Here is a 19,012-nt window from a genome sequence, read left to right as displayed (position 1 = left end):
ACCGAGAGACAGTCCCAGGAGGTGTTTGTGAAAATGTAAGTGGGTCACAGAAGAGCTGTAGAAGATGCGCAAAAGGGGCGCAAGAGAGCTTCATGGTTTGGGAGAAGACAGTGGAGTTGAAGTCGGCGGAGTTGGAGACACTTCCGGTGCCCCATTCACTTTAACAGCATGTCCTTAAAGTGTTCCAAGTAAAGTGCCTCTGGAGGACTGTTCGGTGACGCAGCGTGGGATGCGCCACTGTGCCTGTCACCGAACAGGTGGGGGTAATTTTAACTCCCGTGGGGTTGAGGCGCAAGTCCACAGATTGGCAATACACAGAAGGGGAATCTTTATGGTAAGAACTGGTCTGAGTGATTCACCTAATAGTCCAAAAAATAATACTTCGTGCGTGTTTTTGCTTTTATGGGCACTCCGTGTTCTGACTCAGCTGCCACTTCATGAAACTGCCTTCACAGGAGCTTGGCGGGGCACTGACACGCAGACACGCCCAAGGCCTTTGGACGTCTTGCACAGGTAGCCATTCCACCCACGACTGGCGTGGGCTACTGGCGCCCTCTGGCTAAACTGCCAGGATCCTCGCAGAAAAGTTGGACGCCTTCTTCCAGAAGGCTCTTTGTATTTTTTTTGAAAGACTTTTGTGGATAATTAGGGAGAGAGATGGGAAGATAGCCTCTTTCCTACACAAGGATAATTGGTGTACACCAACAATAACCCCTGTATAATCTAAACTATGTAGTAAAACGTAATGCCACTGAAGCTTGTTAGTCAATGCCCCCAGCTGGGCGATTTCTGAATGACGCAGTATATATAGAGATGTGTTAGGTTTCTATGTCATTCGTTGTATGTGTGTTTTTCATCCGCTTAGCTCGTACTTTTGGAATTGTTAAAAACCAGGAAATGTCGTTGGCTTTTATTTAACACATTGGTGTGTAAGTTTCCATGTCGTTGTCTTTTCCGGCGTTTGTGTCTCGCTGCGCTGTCTTTTAGGAGGCACTGCCAGTACTCGTCTCTTTGACACAAAAGTTGAACGCCTACATCCACCGCCTCCAGGGACTTCAAAGCGCTGTTTTTGCCTGCCTGGCACTGGGTTCTGGCAGTGCCTGGAAAGGATCCAGCCGCAAACATCGAATTGGCAGTGGTGTGAGCACTCCTTACAGTTCACTTCGAACCGAGACACTTTCCAAGCACTGGAGAGGGTCGCAGAAGGAGCCGCCCGAGAGACTTATGTGTGGGAAATAAACTGAGGCAGCGCGCATGCGCACTGAGCGGATGCCATGTTGGAATAAGGCTTGTGCAAAGAGAGAGAGAGGCAGAGCTCGCCTTCGTACCCTCCTGCCCAGGGCGGCCTGAAACAGACCCACGGGGGGCAGAACTTCAGCAGGTAAGGTTCAATGAAAGGACCCCCCTCCAAGGCCCCGAGGTCCCCTATTGCCCAAACCCCGCGTCGGTTTCTACAGGGTGTTTTTCCTGATCGGAGGCGGCTGTTTTTTTCCTCTCTGTCTGAAAACAGAAATGCTGAGAGCAAGTTCTGCAAAGTGTTCGCTTGGCTGCAGTGTGTGCCGCGTTGATTGTCGCTTTTCTTTCGGTGGGTTCTCAATGGTGTTTTATGCTTCCACGTCATAAAGGGTGGCTGAATGGGCACTGGCAGTTGGCATCACTTTGATCAGGTGCAGTTTTAATATTGGATAGACACGATTGCATCAGTGTCCCGGCACGGTCGCTCTATCACCAATTTACAAACGTGATCTTGGTCACAAAACAATTGTTTCAGTGTGTATCGATAACAGTTGACAGCAAAGGTGTTTACAACGATGTTCTGGTAATGATTACAACGATGTTCTGGTGATGATGATCCGGGCGCCTGTTCTCCCCCCTCCCCCCACCCCTCCATCAACACCAGGTTAGAAGAACTATATTCCGAGGCGCGTGTGAGTGTTACAAATTTCTGTGTATTTTTGGTACCAAAGAGGTGATGTCACGTGCACGACCCTTTTAGGGTTCAAGACACACTTTCAAGTTTATCGTGTTGGTTTAAGATGTTGGTGATACCTTTAATGGCAGCGCGAACTGGAAAAACGATATTAAATATCTGGCTGTAAAACTGGCGTTCTAACTCCTCAGCCCTTCATTTCCCGCATAACCCCTAACTCATGAATATCTCAAGCCCCGGCCCCGCAGAGCACAGCCTGTCGCCCCGCAAACCCTGACCCTTGGTCAGTCAGCTACTAAGTCCCGAGCCCATCTTCCCCGTCAGCCCCTAAGCTTCAGCACCCAACCCACCTCCCAGTGCTGAGAACTGGTCGAATCTGACACTTTCAACATGGCGGGGACGGAGCCGGAAAGCAGGAATCCCATGATTTTCCACGGGAAAAAAACGACCTGGGCCCCCTCCGAGCCCCGTTCGCGTCTCTTTCGGTGCCCCTGGAAGTGCATCAGCGAATGAAATGCAGCGAGACGTGGCCCGAGGGCCGCCGGCGTTTTTTCCCCGCGCGAACTCTTCCTATACCGAGAAAAGTGCCCAGCATGGAAATCCGCAAAGTGCATCAGTGGCTTCAGAGGTGTGAGGGCGGGAACGGCGTCGTGCCGCGCGGAGGGAGAATACAGTGAGGGGTGACGGGCCATGGGGGGTGTGGGGGGCTAAAGTGTGTGGGGAGCATACCATATATTACTCAATAATGCTGCGCCACGAGCCTAGATATTTGCAGGCACTCTCTTTCTCCAGACAGACATTGTGACAGCGGGGCACATTCTACCTCTTGACCACATGGCAATTAGAGGTGCAGTGTAAAAATATCGGGTGGCCGATTTGTAGACACAGCAGCAGCGCGTGGACGCGCTGGAGGTGGTAAGAGACACCGAGCTCGCCAGGTTTGGACTCACCAGACGGAGAGAAGCGTAGCCGAGCGCGCGCGGACTGTGAGTATGTATGTCAGGGCTGCACGGCAGGTGTGGCGGTGGGGTTTCAGCGCATTTACAGCGCAGGCTGCAGGGGTGCTTGCAGAGGAGGGGCTGGCGGCAGAAACCACCACTTCCGTGTTTCGGTTTGTCTGATGTTTTTTATCTGCTCTTTTGCAGCGTGCTCCTCTTTCTGCAGGAAGAGCCTTGCATTTGTCAGCCCCGGGGTGCGGGCACACAGTGTGCTCTACCACAGAAGATACAAAACAGGCAGTGGTGCATCACAGCCTTCTTCCAAATCCCGCGCTGGTGGCAAGATCGCTTTATTAAGCGCGGATGGCTTCAGTGAGCCTCGAGTCACTTGCATTTGTTGTTGCAATTTAAGACCACCACATGATCAACCACCGAGTGTGACGCTCTTGACGGAACAATAGCACTCTAGAGTGACCCAGGCCACGAGGCATGCCACGCTCCCTTTCACAACACCACACATAGGTGAAATGGGCAGGTCACCCTATTCAGAGAATGACGCTACTCCTCGCAGAGCTAGATAATCCGCGGTGCAGCTGACTGTGCTGTATTGGCCCTGCTCTGGGAACCCAACAAGCCTGTTCTGCGGCCACGAGGATCCTAATAAAAACCTTCCACCTCTTATGTCTGCAGAGAGAGCAGCAGTTTGAGGGTGGCACTCAATACAAGGACAATAACAAACACATGACATTGCTTTGACATTGCCAGGTTTCTAGTGATTTCAAATGCTATAAAACCGGCAATTGTTCTAGAGTGCATCTCCGATTTCAAGAAAACACGAGGAAAAAAACCGAGTCAGTTGTGAAGAGTTTGCACACTTGAAGTTCACATGCACTCAGCAAATGTGTACTCAGCAAATGTGCAAACAGGTGTAATTAGGCCAATCCCTCACTAATGCCCCAAGTGTACTTAAATAAAATAAATGTGCCATGGTCAAGCAATGAACCTCCCACCCCCCCACACATACACTCTAGCGTGGTCGAATTGTTTGTCATACAAATGTCAATTCTGCAGGTATAAAACTATAGAAATAGCTCCTACAACTTATACTAGCACACCAGTGGTGGGGACAGGGGCGCTAGATGGCGTTTCCACTGTAAATCAAGCAAGAGCCACTACTCGGACAAGAAGCATTGTGAGGTATATTTTGAAGCATTATGGGGTATATTTTATAATACGTGCGACAAAACTCTGCTGTGTTGTCCAATGAAGCTCGTTCAGGAGGCTTCTATGTCGATCGCTCCTGCAGACAGGTCCGATGGCCCCCTGTGGCTAGGAGGGAGACTGCGCCTTTTATCAGCACTAGGGTGGAGGCCTGTTCTTGTGTGCGTCATGGATAGAATGAGACCTGGCAGACTCCCACACCGCCGATGAGATAGCTCAGTGGGTAGATCGCCTGCCGCTGAGAGCTGGACATGAGAAAAAGCAAATAGCCCAAGCACCAGCAAATGCTCGCGCAGCGCCCGTGTGTGTCAGATATGCTATCAGAAGCCCGCTACCAGCACCTGAGGCTTTGCAACTCTGTAGCCCACCTATGGTATGAGTTAATTTAAAAGCGGTAAACAGGAATCAGCTTGTAGTGGTGGCATTGCCCCTCCGCAGACGAAATAATACCAGCTTTACTGGGTATTCACGATGTACGGGGCAAGGCACATATATTGAAATATTTAGCATTTTTGTCAGTGCGCCCCAAATCTGATTTTCGATCGGTGGATGAGCCCAGTTTTATGAGTGGATATCGAGGTCAGGACAGCCCATATCACATTGTGCTCAAGCACGCCCCCGCCGCCTCCCCTCCTCCCTGACACACGCGGGCGGACACACACCACTCCCTCAGGTCTAAACTCCGGAGCTCTGCGAGGCTACCGCCATTACCAGCTCTCTGGCGTCATGTACAAGCGATTGCCCCTCCCCCTGCCGCTGACGCCCTGCTGGAGCCCCCCTCTCCCAGGAATCACAGTGCACTCCACACCCCGCCCGGCCGGGAAAACACGGGCGGAGCAGCCGGGAGCCGGGATGGAACGCGGAGGGACCCGCAGAAACAGCCGAGGAGGGCAAGGAGACGGGTGTGCGGGGAATGGCTCGGCTCCAGACCCAGCTCTGAGCCCCGCACGCGGCGCCTGGACCTATCTGACGGTTACATTTCACCTATCAGTGACCTACCTAATGGAGGATACAGAACTCAGTGGGGTGGAGGCACCAGTGGGGCTGCACAGCGGGTACCACGGAACTACAGCTATCGGCAAACTACAGGCAGCAGTGGACTTCAGAGACTCGTGGAATACAGACACCAATGACCCACAGACACCAGTGGAATACAGACACCAGTGACGACAGACAACAGTGGAACACAGACACCAGTGACCACAGACACCAGTGGAATACAGACACCAGTGGAATACAGACACCAGTGACGACAGACACCAGTGACCACAGACACCAGTGACGACAGACACCAGTGGAATACAGACACCTGTGGAATACAGACACCAGTGGAAAACAGACACCAGTGACGACAAGCACCAGTGGAATACAGACACCAGTGACCACAGACACCAGTGGAATACAGATACCAGTGACGACAGACACCAGTGGAATACAGACACCAGTGACCACAAACACCAGTGGAATACAGACACCAGTGACGACAGACACCAGTGGAATACATACACCAGAGAAATACAGACACCAGTGACGACAGACACCAGTGGAATACAGACACCAGTGACCACAGACACCAGTGGAATACAGACACCAGTGACGACAGACACCAGTGGAATACAGACACCAGTGACCACAGATACCAGGGAATACAGACACCAGTGGCGACAGACACCAGTGGAATACAGACACTAGTGACGACAGACACCAGTGGAATACAGACAATAGTGACGACAGACACCAGTGGAATACAGACACCAGTGACCACAGATACCAGGGAATACAGACACCAGTGACGACAGATACCAGTGGAATACAGACACCAGTGACCACAGATACCAGGGAATACAGACACCAGTGGAATACAGACACCAGTGACCACAGATACCAGGGAATACAGACACCAGTGACCACAGATACCAGGGAATTCAGACGCCAGTGGCGACAGACATCAGTGGAATACAGACACCAGTGACCACAGACACCAGGGAATACAGACACCAGTTACCACAGATACCAGGTAATACAGACACCAGTGGCGACAGACACCAGTGGAATACAGACACCACTGACCACAGACACCCATGGAATACAAACACCGTGGGCTACAGACTCCAGGGACTTTTGGACTGCAGACACCAGTGACTACAGGCACCTGTGATCTACAAACACCAGTTGTTAGAATCTTGCGGGCTACATGCACAAGTGAGGACGGACACTTGTGGGATGCAGACACCAGAGGCTACAGACACCTGAGGGCTACTGACAACAGCGGGTACAGACTGCATTGGAATGCAGACTCTCTTGGGCTACAGACACAAGTGGTTACAAACCTTTTTGGAATAGACACTATGGGAATACAGACACCAGAGTCTACAGACACTTGTGGGCTACAGACAATCCTGGCTACAGACCCAGTTGGAATGCAGCCCCTTGTGGGCTACAGAAGCAAGTGGTGACAATCTATATTTGGAACACAGACTCTCTTGGAATACAAACCCCAGAGCGTACAGACACTCGTCGGCTATGGACAATCGTGGCTACAGACCCCGTTGGAGGTACAGACACTCGTCAGCTACAGACACTCGTGAACTGCAGACACTCTTGGGCTACAGACACAAGTGGTTGCATCTTCCCTGGAATACTGACTGAGGCCAGAGGCACCATGTTGGGGTCGCAGGGGGTCCTATGGTTCAGTTTAGCTCTTCGGAAGCCCTCTTGCCCCGGCGGCTGACGTCTCGGTGTCACAGGGCTGCAGGGTGCTCGACAGAGCTAGATGGGAAGCAGAGTTTGCCACGGGTCAACATGTACTCCTTCCTTCCTCCAACCCAAGCAGCCTTTGCTCTGTTGGATCATTCACTCCGTGGAGGGAGGGCGCCAGGGTGGACGAGATCTAACGTGCTCACATGGCACAGCCCACCAAAGTCTCCTCTTCCTTGATTCGCGTCAAGCGGCAGCGGGGGCTATCAGTGTGCAGGGTCCTCTGGGGCAAGAGTCGGGACGGTCTGCAGACCTGCGTTTGACGTTGTGTCTCAAAAAGAATGTGTTTGTGCAGCCAGAGCTGGTAACCTTCCCGAGTGGGGTTAGGAGGAGAGCTGATGGGCGAGCCAGAGGAGGGCTTTTACCTCAGGGTGTGAGATTCTTGTGGTGGGGGCGCCAATTACCCCCTTGCGAGGCTTGCGTTAGGACTGTGTGGCAGCACCGGGACGCCCAGGGCGCCGTCACCCAAATTAGCAGAGCAGCTGAGCCTGGAGGGGAGCTCGAGACGGGAGAGCTTTCACCAATGGGCTAACATTCGAGGGTGGGGGGCATCCACTCCGGTCCACTGGCCCACAAACCACCCTCTGGAGCTTCTACCCTCGGTGGCCTCTACTTCGCTCGGTCTCTCCCGCCTGTACCCACTCTTTCCTCAACTTTCCTCGTCTCTCTGTCATCTCTCCGGTAGAGACCACCTCTTGTGTTCTGTTTCTGTCGCCTCTCTCTCGGGCTCACCCAGCCTTACCTCTTCCGTTTCTCCCTCTCTCTTTTCGATTCCGGTCCCCTGTAGCACCGTAACCCCCACTCTTTTCAAACACCTCTCCACCTCTCCCCTTCTCATCGCCCCTCTTCTCTCTTTCCGATATCGCTCCTCTTATTTTCGCCGTGTCTTTTTCTTCATATATGCCTCTCACTCTCCACTCTGTTCCTTGAGCTCTCGCGCTCACTTTCAGCCCCATCACCTTCACCTCCCCAAACTCGCCCCATCCTCTCTCTCGTAGGCCTCAGCCCGTCTCCCTTTTCTTTCTCTCGATTACTACCAGTGACAGTCCTGAATGTTCTTTGCTTCCATCACTCTCCAGTGTATTCCATATTTTCGGTGCCCAGATGTCACTCTGCCCTCCCTCTCCCTGTCTGACTGTAAACAATGTCACCCCTTTCCGGTCCAGACGGCTCTCTTCCTTTCTCTGTCAAGTTATGGAGCGTCTTTCCCGCCTTCCATTTTCGCGCCCTCCTTTCTCTTGTCGTGTTTTCACCTACCTCAGTGCTTTAAATGGAAATTCCAGAGTGCCGGTACTCAGTACCGCACAGTACCGGCCCATTTAAAGCACTGATACCCAGCAGGAGTCGGCGGCTTTCCAATATGACGCTGTTCAACACCGCAAAAACACCCCTAACTTGTCTCTCAGGCAGCTTACTTTACGTACCTGCCAACGCCTTGGACGATGTTTCTCCCTCGACACCCCACTAACAGATGTGACGAGCACCCGCAGGCAGCCAGACACCGTAAGTGATGTGCGGGACCCTCTCTTCAAACGACACCTGCGAGAGAGGAGGGGGGCCAGGCACGAATTCAGGGTCCCTGGTGACGGGAAGCCGCTGTGTCAGAGCCCAGCAGATCTGTGTGTACAAAAGAGCACTGCAAGAGAGGCCCACACCAGGCCTCGTGCGCCCCAGAGGTGCGAGGAGGGTGCCCAGAGGCCCAGGATTGAAGCGCTAGGAGGGTTCGACATCCGCTATGTGTGAGGGGCAGGGGCCGCTGCTACTGATCGGGAGGACATAATGTGCGTTCCAATGCTAACAGGCCTCGTTGTCCAGGCCGAGAAAGCATATTGTTAATTAGGAAGCCACCGAGGGCTTTATATTATTTACAGATCAAGGGGCGTCCCCATTTGTGGGTGAGGATACGAGTCAGCCATGGCACATGGGGTCCCTTTTCATGTGTGTTGTGTAAGTGGGCCACATCCAGGGCTGGCATGACCATCGTCCACTCACCCTTGTCACACGGGGTACAGTGGATGCCCCATCCCTTGAGGATATGGGGGTCCAGGCGCTGATGGCATCCACTGTAATATGTCCAAACGTCACTGAGACATGCAGAAGCCCCCGCTTTTGTTTGAACTAGCTTGAATAAGTCTTTGCGAGCAGCGAGGGTGCTCCCATATACATTAACTAAACAAACCGAATACCACGATAAGAGAGGGGAAACAAACTCATGTTCAGTGTAAATAGAAGGCCTCAGGGGCTCATATACCAACCCTCCTCTCCCACATGCCCTTGGTATAGGAGGTTTCACCCAGCCTCCTAGTGCACACTCTGGATGGGCACATATATGTGGAGTTAGGTATAGAAAAGCTAAACGTACTTACCTGTCAATATTCTATTTTTAGTATCCAGTCCTGGGTATTGTGTCCCTTTGATATTGTGCATTCTATACTCAGGGGGACAACAAAGGAAATGTCTACTTTTTTGGAATGAGAATATAACGGAACCAGAAAGAACGCTCACCTTCCTTCTAATGTACTAAAACTATCACCGTGTCAATATCTCAGATAGATACTACCGCAAAACACTGAAGGAGTACGGGCCTAGGCTGTGATTCATAATTTCATAATCAATCTCTCTCTCTGTCTCTCTCTCTGTCTCTCTCTCTCTCTCTCTCTCTCTCTCTCTCTCTCTCTCTCTCTCTTTTTGCAATCACCATTTCCACCTCTCCATGCAGACTCTGTGAATAGGCTGAGCATATCACCCTGTTCATAAGCTGGAGGGGGCCACTCACGCGCATGCGCCTAATTCCAATCATCTTCTGCTTGTAAATTGTGTTAAGCCCCGGACCATGAATTGACTGTGACCCAAAACTAGGGCATTGGAAAAGAGCAACAGTGAAACTATCCGGCCATCAATCACAGCTCCAGCACACCAGCAGGTGCCAGGGGTCTGCTCCTCACAAGAGGAAGAACATATGACTTCCCCTGCTGCTAGATAGATGGATTTCTTTCCGACTTCCTGGGTAGGAGTCACTCATTATTTTTACTGGCAGGCCAGGAACACCCCAGGGGTCCCTGGATCAGGTGGTCAGCGCCCATCCACACAGTGTTAATGAAGACCGATGGCTCTAAGCGCCTGGCCAGGGGAGGATTGTCCCACCCGAAGACGGTGCTATTTCAGGTCAGTCAAGTGTCTGTCCAGGCCAAAACGCAAGGCCGCTTCTTGACTGGTGACTTAGCCCTCACATGTCTCTTAGGGGCAGTGTAGTCTTCGGGCCAGTCTGAAGGCATAGCGTGTATGTATGTGGTATTTATAGACACACACCTAGCTGATTAGGCAGTGGAGTGCTGTACAGGGTCAAAGGCAAGAATACAGTCAACAAGTCTATGTTGTATGAAGATGGGGATCTGCCGGGCACTCAGCCCTGGGCTGGTTTTCCCCTTCTCTCCATTCGTAAGTGAGCTGCCCGCTCATATTCTCACCAGGAAGTGCACAGCAAATCAAAAGAAACCTCCACTGTCAGCAAAAAATATTAATTGCTTCTTTAGTCAGTTGCGCTCACATTGTAACTCTCAGAAGAATATGGGTTTGAGTTAGTCCTATAGATCCACCGGTATGTCTTCCGCAGGTGACCCAGGTTTTTGCAGCTGGTACATAATCAAAAGTGCTGTGTGCAAGGACAGACATGTTTTACTTGAAGGCATGGCCATTGGACTTATGGGATATTGCAGCATTTTCTGCATAGTTATGGATGTGCTGCATTTGCCTCATAAATCATCATCAAATACTCAATCTACAGATTTTAACAAAAAAATTGTTTCCAGCTCAAACAGCCAAAAAGTTACTAAAAACACACCAATACATGATGTCAATCAGTGGAAGGCCCCTCACAAAGGTTGACTGCCCTCTTGATTAACGCTGTATTTGGTTGTTAAACTGGTATTGATGAGGTGAAAGATTTGACTAAATACATGTAAAAATGCCAAAATAATAAGGTACAACTATCACAAATTGTGTTGCATTATATCGCAAAATGTGACTTTTCTTATGGCATAGTTTAGTCATTTCTGCCACAATATTTTGCCCTCCCGCGCCATATAATTCCATTGATCCTGCTTGAAGGTTACACCACAATCTCGACAACAAATGTGACTACAACATTCTCATTAGAACTGAAGGCTGAATACAGCTTACGTCCACACAAAGTGCTCAGCAGTAGCCACAATAACACCTTCACCCGGTGAAGAGCTTGAAGACTTTATCTGCAGATATGTAATGGGGATATGTCCAGCGCTCTATCACCCTCGAAAATATCCAGGCGCTAAGTAGGTGGCGGTCTAGCCAGGACTAAGGATTAGTGAGGTTGCTCGAAGATCCAGGTTGTCAGCTCCTTGCGAAATTCAGTCGGAGGGAGGAGGCTCAGATGTGTAGGCAGATATAGTCATCAAGGCATCCGAGTGAGGTAATGCTGCAGCTGAAACTGCGCGAGGCATGCGGGTCAGCGGGTCAAATCTGTGTGCCTTGGTGCGGCTAACTCTGTTGTTGGTCGGAAGAAGAGCCGCGAAAAGTTGAGAAGTTTCGAGATTTATTGTCGCCTCCTTTGACATGGTGGAGTACAACGAGGCCCGTTTTTAAAATGAAAGAAATACAAATATGATTAGGACATCGAAAAATCTGCACAGAAACAAAAAGTGAAAATGCATGAAGTAAAATTCTGTTCAAAGAGCAGTGCAGGGGCACAGCATGGTGGACACTGGCCGCTGTTGTACCATTCCAGCGGAGAACATCAGAGAAGTTATCACAGCAGCAGAGTAGGGTCTATCTGCATTCAAAAGCATGGCCGCGGTCAGGTTCATACAATGCATTCCTTGGGGTGAGTGACAGGACGCGGGGGAGGTTGAGGGTTCTAGGAAGTCAGCCCTCAACGTAGGATCGGTGTCTTCTGGGGGGACACTAGTCAGCCGTTTATAGTTTCAAGCCGGTGACGCCCTGCAGGGGTCAAGTGGACGATGACCTCATTTTAGCATTAAGTCAAACAATATACTAACACTCATCAGTACCACTCCAGTGTGTCCTGGGTTTCATAATTTGCTTTCGATGTTAGCTATGTGCAAGGGGACAGACATTCGCAAACAATGTTTGCTGGTACAATGGTGCTTATTTTCAAGTAGGTCAGTTTGCAAACCTCAAAGAAATTAACACTGCGCTCAATATTAGGGGTGTGCGAACTTGCAAACGGGAGTGACTTTCGGCTTTACAGATGTGTTTTTTAAAGAATTATGTAAAACGTGGAGCGAGTTTAAAAATAACAGGGCGGCTCCGGCATAGCTTCGGCGACTACGGGAATTTAGCCCACGCAAACAGGAGCAGCAGGCAGCCACCTGCGCCGTGTGGCAACTGTGTTACGTGAGATGAGAGATGCGTGCCCTGCCCTGACCTTCCTCATGCGCCACCGTTTGCCCTCACATTGCCCCCTTAGCCTCCCCCACTTGGAAACTCCTCCTCCACTTCCTGCCCCACCTGTACCGACACTACTTCAGACAACCAATATGCTCCAAGTGGGCCTGCGTCCGCCATCAGCAGCCATACGGTACAGCGTAGCCGCCAGGTTTCCCACGTTCATGGGCTTCCTCAGTCAATTTTTTTCCTTTTAATTCTGGGACTTGTGGTCCTGTTTTATAATGAACTAAACAAGACTGCACGTTCCAGAATTTAAAGAAAAAAAACCTTGACTGGCGCAGCACATTACACACCGACTTTGGGAATTTGGCAGGGCTGCCATAAGAATACTTTCACCAGCTGTAGAATGTACGCCCTTCATGGGCGGGACTTCCTGTGGCTAGGAAGCAGTCCAGGTGGGCCGGTGTCACGGGACATTTTTAATTGGTAGATCAGGCACAGTCAGGTAACTTTGCCATTGAGATGTTTGCGCACTTGGCAAATGAAGGCTCTACTCAGAAGCCCACACTCCCTGCAACCACAAGGCGCATGGGCCCCCAACTATTCAAGGGCCCCACTCAGCCCAAGGCCATTGAATACCTGTGAGACATGAGAGAGCCAGGGACTGCTCGTCGCCTTCTGCAGGTGGGTCATTTTCCGTTAGGCCACTGTTTTTTTTCCTATCTACTCCTGCTTAACCAATACTGGGTGTACAGTGTTCAAGTTACCAAAATCATTTTTTATCTTGCACCGTCATGCGAATGAAGCCTTTCTCTTCTTGCCCAAAGGTAATCTGAGCATGCGATTTGGAATATGTCATATAGAATCACGATCCATAAATATTATTGCACTGTTCGGCTCTTTTGCAATCAAAGGCGATCGTGCCTGAACTGCTGCCAGAGCTGCTGCCAGAGCAAGTTATTTACATTTTTTCGAGTTTTGTTTTTTAAATACATTTAGTGATCTAAAAAACATTTTATGATGTGTTTTTATATTTGATGCTTGAACGGTTTTATAAAGTATGTACAAACTATAATTGAAAGAAGAAACACCATAAGACATCTTAGCGTTCTAATGCTTTTCAGCGTAGAGCACAGAACTTTCTACTCCTGTCTGTAGTTGAGACATAAACTAGCACAGGGTATGAAATGGACAAATCCCTACAGCCAGCAGACAAATCATGATGTCCAGTTTTGCAGGCCTCATCTAAAAAAGCCAGGCACGCAACACTGCTTTGGCAACTTGCAATTGAATAGGGCCTCTTAAGGTAGACCTATATCCAGAAAAGATTTCTTCTACTTGTGCGTGAAATGTATGTACACACATTGGAGGGAATATGCATTCATTCACAGAGAGTACTTGTACATGTGTCTCACATTCAGATCATAGGCACCTGGGCACTCACGAGAAGGCGCATGGGAGTGATCAGCAAGTCCTTACAATGGTGTCCCCTAACCGGGAGATCCTGAAAAGTAATGTGGGTTGAAACACATATACACACTGCACAACACAACAATTGCCAACCATTATGAATTATTTACACTGATTAATTGAATGTTTTTTTTCCATCCGTACACAGTGCAATCAGTACCTCATTGGTAAAAAATATGGTAGTGTCCTGATTTAATCTGGATATTTCTCAAAGAGCCCAAAGAATTGATTATGCTTTGGTTGTGTTTTACCATGTCTGAAGTTACTGTGTGTTTCTAAGGTTTTTGAAGATAATCTGGTTTAGAGTGGTATTTGTCTAATATTATTTGAGGAGGTGAATCACCTACTGTAATATATGTTATATTGAGAGCGGTGTGCTTATCTTTTCAGCGTTTGCAAATCTTGCTTGAGAAATATAATTAACATTGTGGTCACATTAATCTATGAAATGTTGCCAGTCCTATGGAAGGAGGTGGATATAGATAGCACGACTGGAACATCACATCAACAATTTTTCTTAGGATCACTGTTTTTGCTCTGTGCCCCTCTAAGCTAAACGTTTTGAAGTCTGGCCCGCCGAAACTTTATGGCAAGGGTTGTAATAGTGGCAGGGGCAGGACAGAGTGCAGAGGGCAAGGCCCAAGAAATCATTTTGGGGGTACACTTTATGTAGCTCATAATCCACCTTAAATGTTAGACTTATTGTAAGAAATCAGAGTTATTGGTTGAGGGGGTGGATGCCTTATTCAAATGGCAACCACAATCCTTTTGACGTTGAACCACAAAAGTCACTAAATTTACCTGTGCTTAACCCTCTGGTAGCTTAACACAAAAGCTTAAGTTGGAGGCAAAGTGTAAAGTGGTTATGCAGCACACAAACAGTAGTAAAGACAAAACACAAAACAAGAAAAATCCTAAACCAGTTAAAAAAAGTCAACATTTTTAATAAATAAAATAAAAATAAAAAAGTACCAAAACGGCAAAAATGGAATCAACAGAACTGGAGATATGCAATTTCAAAGTTTCAGTTAAATATGACGTCTAGAATCACAAAGAGTTACTCACAGTTATATGGTTGTGCTAGATCCGGGGAAAACTGCAGGTTTAGGTCGACCCGCAATGGAGCACAGGCCGGACACAGGGACCAGGTTAAGAACTGCTGTAAAAGTTACTGTTATGTCCGTGTCTGCTTGTAAGCCCCTCACTCACGCTCCATGGTGAGCATGTTGGACCTTGGGAGCGGTTCAGACATCTCTTGTCTCCCTCCCTTTTGAAATATTTTACTTGTGCAAATAAACCCTACTCTCTCTGGAACCTTGTCCACCCTTGTCTCTTCAACACTGGAGACGAGCAAGGCATGGCTTGATGCATCTCCCGCCTTCTTCACAACATTATTGAGACGACTGCTAAATGTAACGGTCTAAGGCAGCCGCGGTGAGTTACGCAACTGCATTAAGTACACTGCACAGAACAAAACCGCAACCAGTCATTTTTCAGAAAAAATCTTCTGCCAGACTTATTCAGACGCTGTGGGAAAGAGTACAGTGATGTCATCACGCAGAGAAACATGTGTAATGGCGAACATCTTTGTTGCCTGACCTGGTCGCATTGCGAGGGACATGCATCTTTGCTGATGCGCAATTGCAATTTTTGCTACTTATTGCTGGTGTCCATCTTTGTTGCCTGATCTGGTCCCATTGCGAGGGACAGTCATTTTCAACATTGTTATCTGGAATTTTTTCTCATCCATTGTTACTTTCCCTGGAATTTTATTGTGACTTGGTGTACTGCTATTTTGGGACAAATAATTTACATTTTTGCAGCTTTAAGAATTTATTTTTACTATCTTTGGTATTAACTGGTTACTGTTTATAGTTGACATAATTTTGCCTCTTCAGTACAGAAGTCAGCTTTCGTCGGCTGCATATTCAAAATGCAGTCAATAAATCCACCTCCTCCATTTTTACAGTCACCAGGTAAAAAACCTACTGCTAGTAAAGAGTGGTTTACATGAGCATTTCATCCCTTTCTAGGCGCTACAGATGGCATGAAGATCAAACCTGAAAGGAAAAAATGGTTGTTGGAACATTCATTAGGTTTGGAAGGTCAGGAAATGTTTGCACATTTGCCCCTGTCTGTACTTCATGATGAGGAAGAAGAGTTGGATGAATATAATGCAGCAATAAAGAGATTGGAGAGACCATTCCGCAAGCCACCTAATGTATGTGTTAGACAACACACCTTTATTTCAAGGGAGCAGCATACTGCAGAATCTATAGACATGTATGTTGCTTCTTTATATGTTTTGGCAGCCAAGTGTGAATTGTGGGTGTTTACTGATCAGATTATTAAAGATTAGTCAGTTAACAGGTGCTTCAACAAAAAAATTCAATAAAGGCTATTATCTTGTAAACATCCTTCCATTGACTAGACTATATATATTGCAAACAGTATCCAAGTTGTACACTAAAGAATTGATTAGGGACACCAAGGAGAGTGTTATGCTGGTCAAAGTAACCAAAACCTTTCCTAGTAAATCTCCTTATGTTGAGAAGAGAAATAGTAGAAACCTCTGTTAAGCTGGTGATGAAGGTTTCATGTTGCCTCTTGAAAGTAATGTCCAGCTCTAGGGAAGGATTACAACAAATGTTGAGTTTCTGGTCACTTCGCCAGAGTGTGCTGGATAAATACTACAAAAAAAACTGCAACTGTGGTGTCAGATAACCCTAATCAAGAGATGACAGGCAGTATGAAGAATTTGCTTTTGTATGTCAGAATCCATGATGATAATATTCCCAGATCCAGGGATCCCATTGAGGATTTTGCTGTTGGAAATGCATGTGTACCTTTGTTAACAGACTCGGGTTCCAAAATCACTATCCTCTCCATGAGCACATTCACTCCTAAGTTAATTCACATTAGTTTAATATCTCTAGATATTTCTCCTTATGGATATAATGGTGAGAAGATAGACTCTGATAGATTCTTTAACATCATGATTGGTTTAAAAGGGTGGCAGGTGCAAGGCACAGTGCACGTCTCACATAAGGACCCTGATATTCTTTGTTGGCATCATCATGGATGTTAAGGTATCGTCCCTAAATTGGGATGTGACAGTAAGTTATGTGTGTGAGCGCGAGCACTGTTTGCAGTGTGAGTGATTTAGAGAACATTTAGAAATCACATGGAAACACATTTGGGAAACATGATGGCTTTGAGCATGAAATAAACTTAAGGAAGGTTGTGTGCATGTCAAATACTGAGTATCTGAAAGAGCTTTGAAGAGCTCATTTATGTGAGGATTGTGTAATTGAACCAGTTGATTAATTGCTGTGGCTCTCACCAATTGTGGTGGCTCAGAAGAGAAATGGTGAGCTGAGGATATGTATTGAATTCAGAAGCCTGAACAAGGCAGTCTGGATGGCTAGGCATCCTTTGCAAAAAATCTAAGAACTGATGGTCACATTAGCAAGGGTAAAATTGTTTTCCAAACGTGATATGAGGTCGGCGTACCCTGAGGTTGTACTGGCTCAATGTTCAAGACACCTTACAGCTTTTGTTACTTCCTGCAGAGTTTTTTCAATTTTGCACAATTCCCTTTGGCCTGATATCTGCAGCAACAATTTTTAAGCGTGTTATGGGAGACGTTTGAGAGGTGTGGAAGGCATATTGTAGTGTTCCAGGATGACATTATTGTCTTCGGTAAAGATTGCAATGCACATTTAGGAAGGTTGAATGCGGTACTGAGTTCATTTAGTGAAAAGGGTCTGAAATTGAGGAAAACCAAGTGTGAGTTTGGTATGAAAGAAGTGGAGTACCTGGTGCATGACCCACATTTAGGGTTAATTTAAGCTTTTGAAGAAGTGGGTTCCCCAGAGGGAAAATTCAGGCTTTCTTGGGCATGTGTGAGTACTATGCGAAGTTCATTCAGAACTATGCTACTAAGGTTGAACCCCTACATGCTCTTTTGAAAAAGGAATGTCAGGTTTGTGTGCGGTCAGGCTCAAGAAAAGGCATTTCAGGAGGTAAAAAAAGAATTGTTCAGTGCACCACTTCTCAATCCGTATCAACCAGAAAAGCCATTAGTGATTACATTAGCTACAAGTAATGTTAGTTATGGGGCAGTTCTATCCCAAGGTGTAGGTGAGTCAGAGCGCATGCTTGCTTTTGCCTCACGAACTTTGAAGCCTCAAGGAAGACTTTATTCTGTAATAGAGTTTGAAATGCTTGTTGCACTTGAGCATTGAAACGGTTTAAGGCTTATATGTGGGGAATTAAATTCTTCTTGCAAAACAATCATAAACTACTAGTGGCCATCATCATCATTTGTTGCTTCAACACTTTTCCCCGTAAGGAGGATGGATATGCCCAGATGTGGGTCCCTTGCTCGCTGTGCCACTGGATTGAAGCTAGTCAGGCTGATGAGGGGTGATACCCCGAAACCAGCCCTAGGATGCTTGTTTCCAGTCCAGAGAAGATCCAGCTTGGAAGTTCGGGCTGGACTGTTTCCATGAAGAGCAGGGTCAAGACTGATTTGTATAGGGCTGGGTCCAAATTGGGGTGGCATAGTGAGAAAAATAACGATGGATTTAATGCAGATTTCTTGACTGGGGTGAATGTTTGATTTATTCAGCATTCCATCCATCATTAGGTGCTGCAGCACTTTTAGAAAGATGGCATTTATCTGCTCTTATCCCTATGTTCCTGCGGCCTGTCTCAGTTACACTTTTAGGGAGGGTGACAGCTGGACTTTGTGTATTCCCCAAGGGCAGGCATACACAATGGGAGCTTAAGTGTGACTTGATGGGCCATCCTGGGAAGATGGGATGGAGGAGCTGTGCACATCCTCACACTTACACCTGAATGTCCTGTCCCCACACAAAAGGCTACATACCCTCCTGTAGTGTGTCTGCAGCCAGGGAAGGAAGGGAGGACCTCTGTGCACTTCAAAGTCTTCCCTACTAAAAAACCACCAGTAGGTATAGAACAGGATTTCAGACTGTACCACTTCATACACTTCTGGAGCTGTGGATACTCTGCCAGGTAGAAGGACCGCTGTGCTGCTGAAGGACTGCCACTCTGCTGGACTGCTCCTTTGGAAGAACTGATTCCTTGCTATGCTGACCTGCTGCCCTTCTTGTCTGGGTGAGAAGGACTGGACCTGACCCCCAGAACCCAGAGTGACTCCAAGGGCTAGTTTGCTAGCCTCTCGATCTGAAGTCTCAGGGTCATAAGTGACTTTTAACTATCCTTCTTCTGCACCTGGGTTCTGCCATCTGTGAGTCTACCTTGCCAAGTGGTGCCACCCAGT

At 47.9% G+C, this 19,012-nt stretch overlaps 1 protein-coding gene across 3 annotated transcripts in view; it reads left to right on the top strand.

The window, feature by feature from the left end:
* Positions 1-1,250: 1,250 nt before the first annotated feature.
* Positions 1,251-19,012, top strand: part of SFMBT2 (Scm like with four mbt domains 2) — a 916,952-nt gene continuing 899,190 nt past the window's right edge. For 2 of the 3 annotated variants that reach the window (XM_086918956.1, XM_086918958.1), the window contains exon 1: positions 1,272-1,381. The gene's annotated coding sequence lies outside the window, so the exon portion shown is untranslated. Of the gene's footprint in view, positions 1,382-19,012 lie in introns of all 3 variants that reach the window. The other variant, XM_086918957.1, reaches the window with a different exon arrangement.

Source organism: Lissotriton vulgaris, chromosome 1_1 (genome assembly GCF_964263255.1).
Source record: "Lissotriton vulgaris chromosome 1_1, aLisVul1.2, whole genome shotgun sequence".
Classification (NCBI taxonomy): Eukaryota; Metazoa; Chordata; class Amphibia; order Caudata; family Salamandridae; genus Lissotriton; species Lissotriton vulgaris.
Note: the sequence above shows the minus strand (reverse complement) of the source record. Positions and strands in the feature narration are given on the sequence as shown.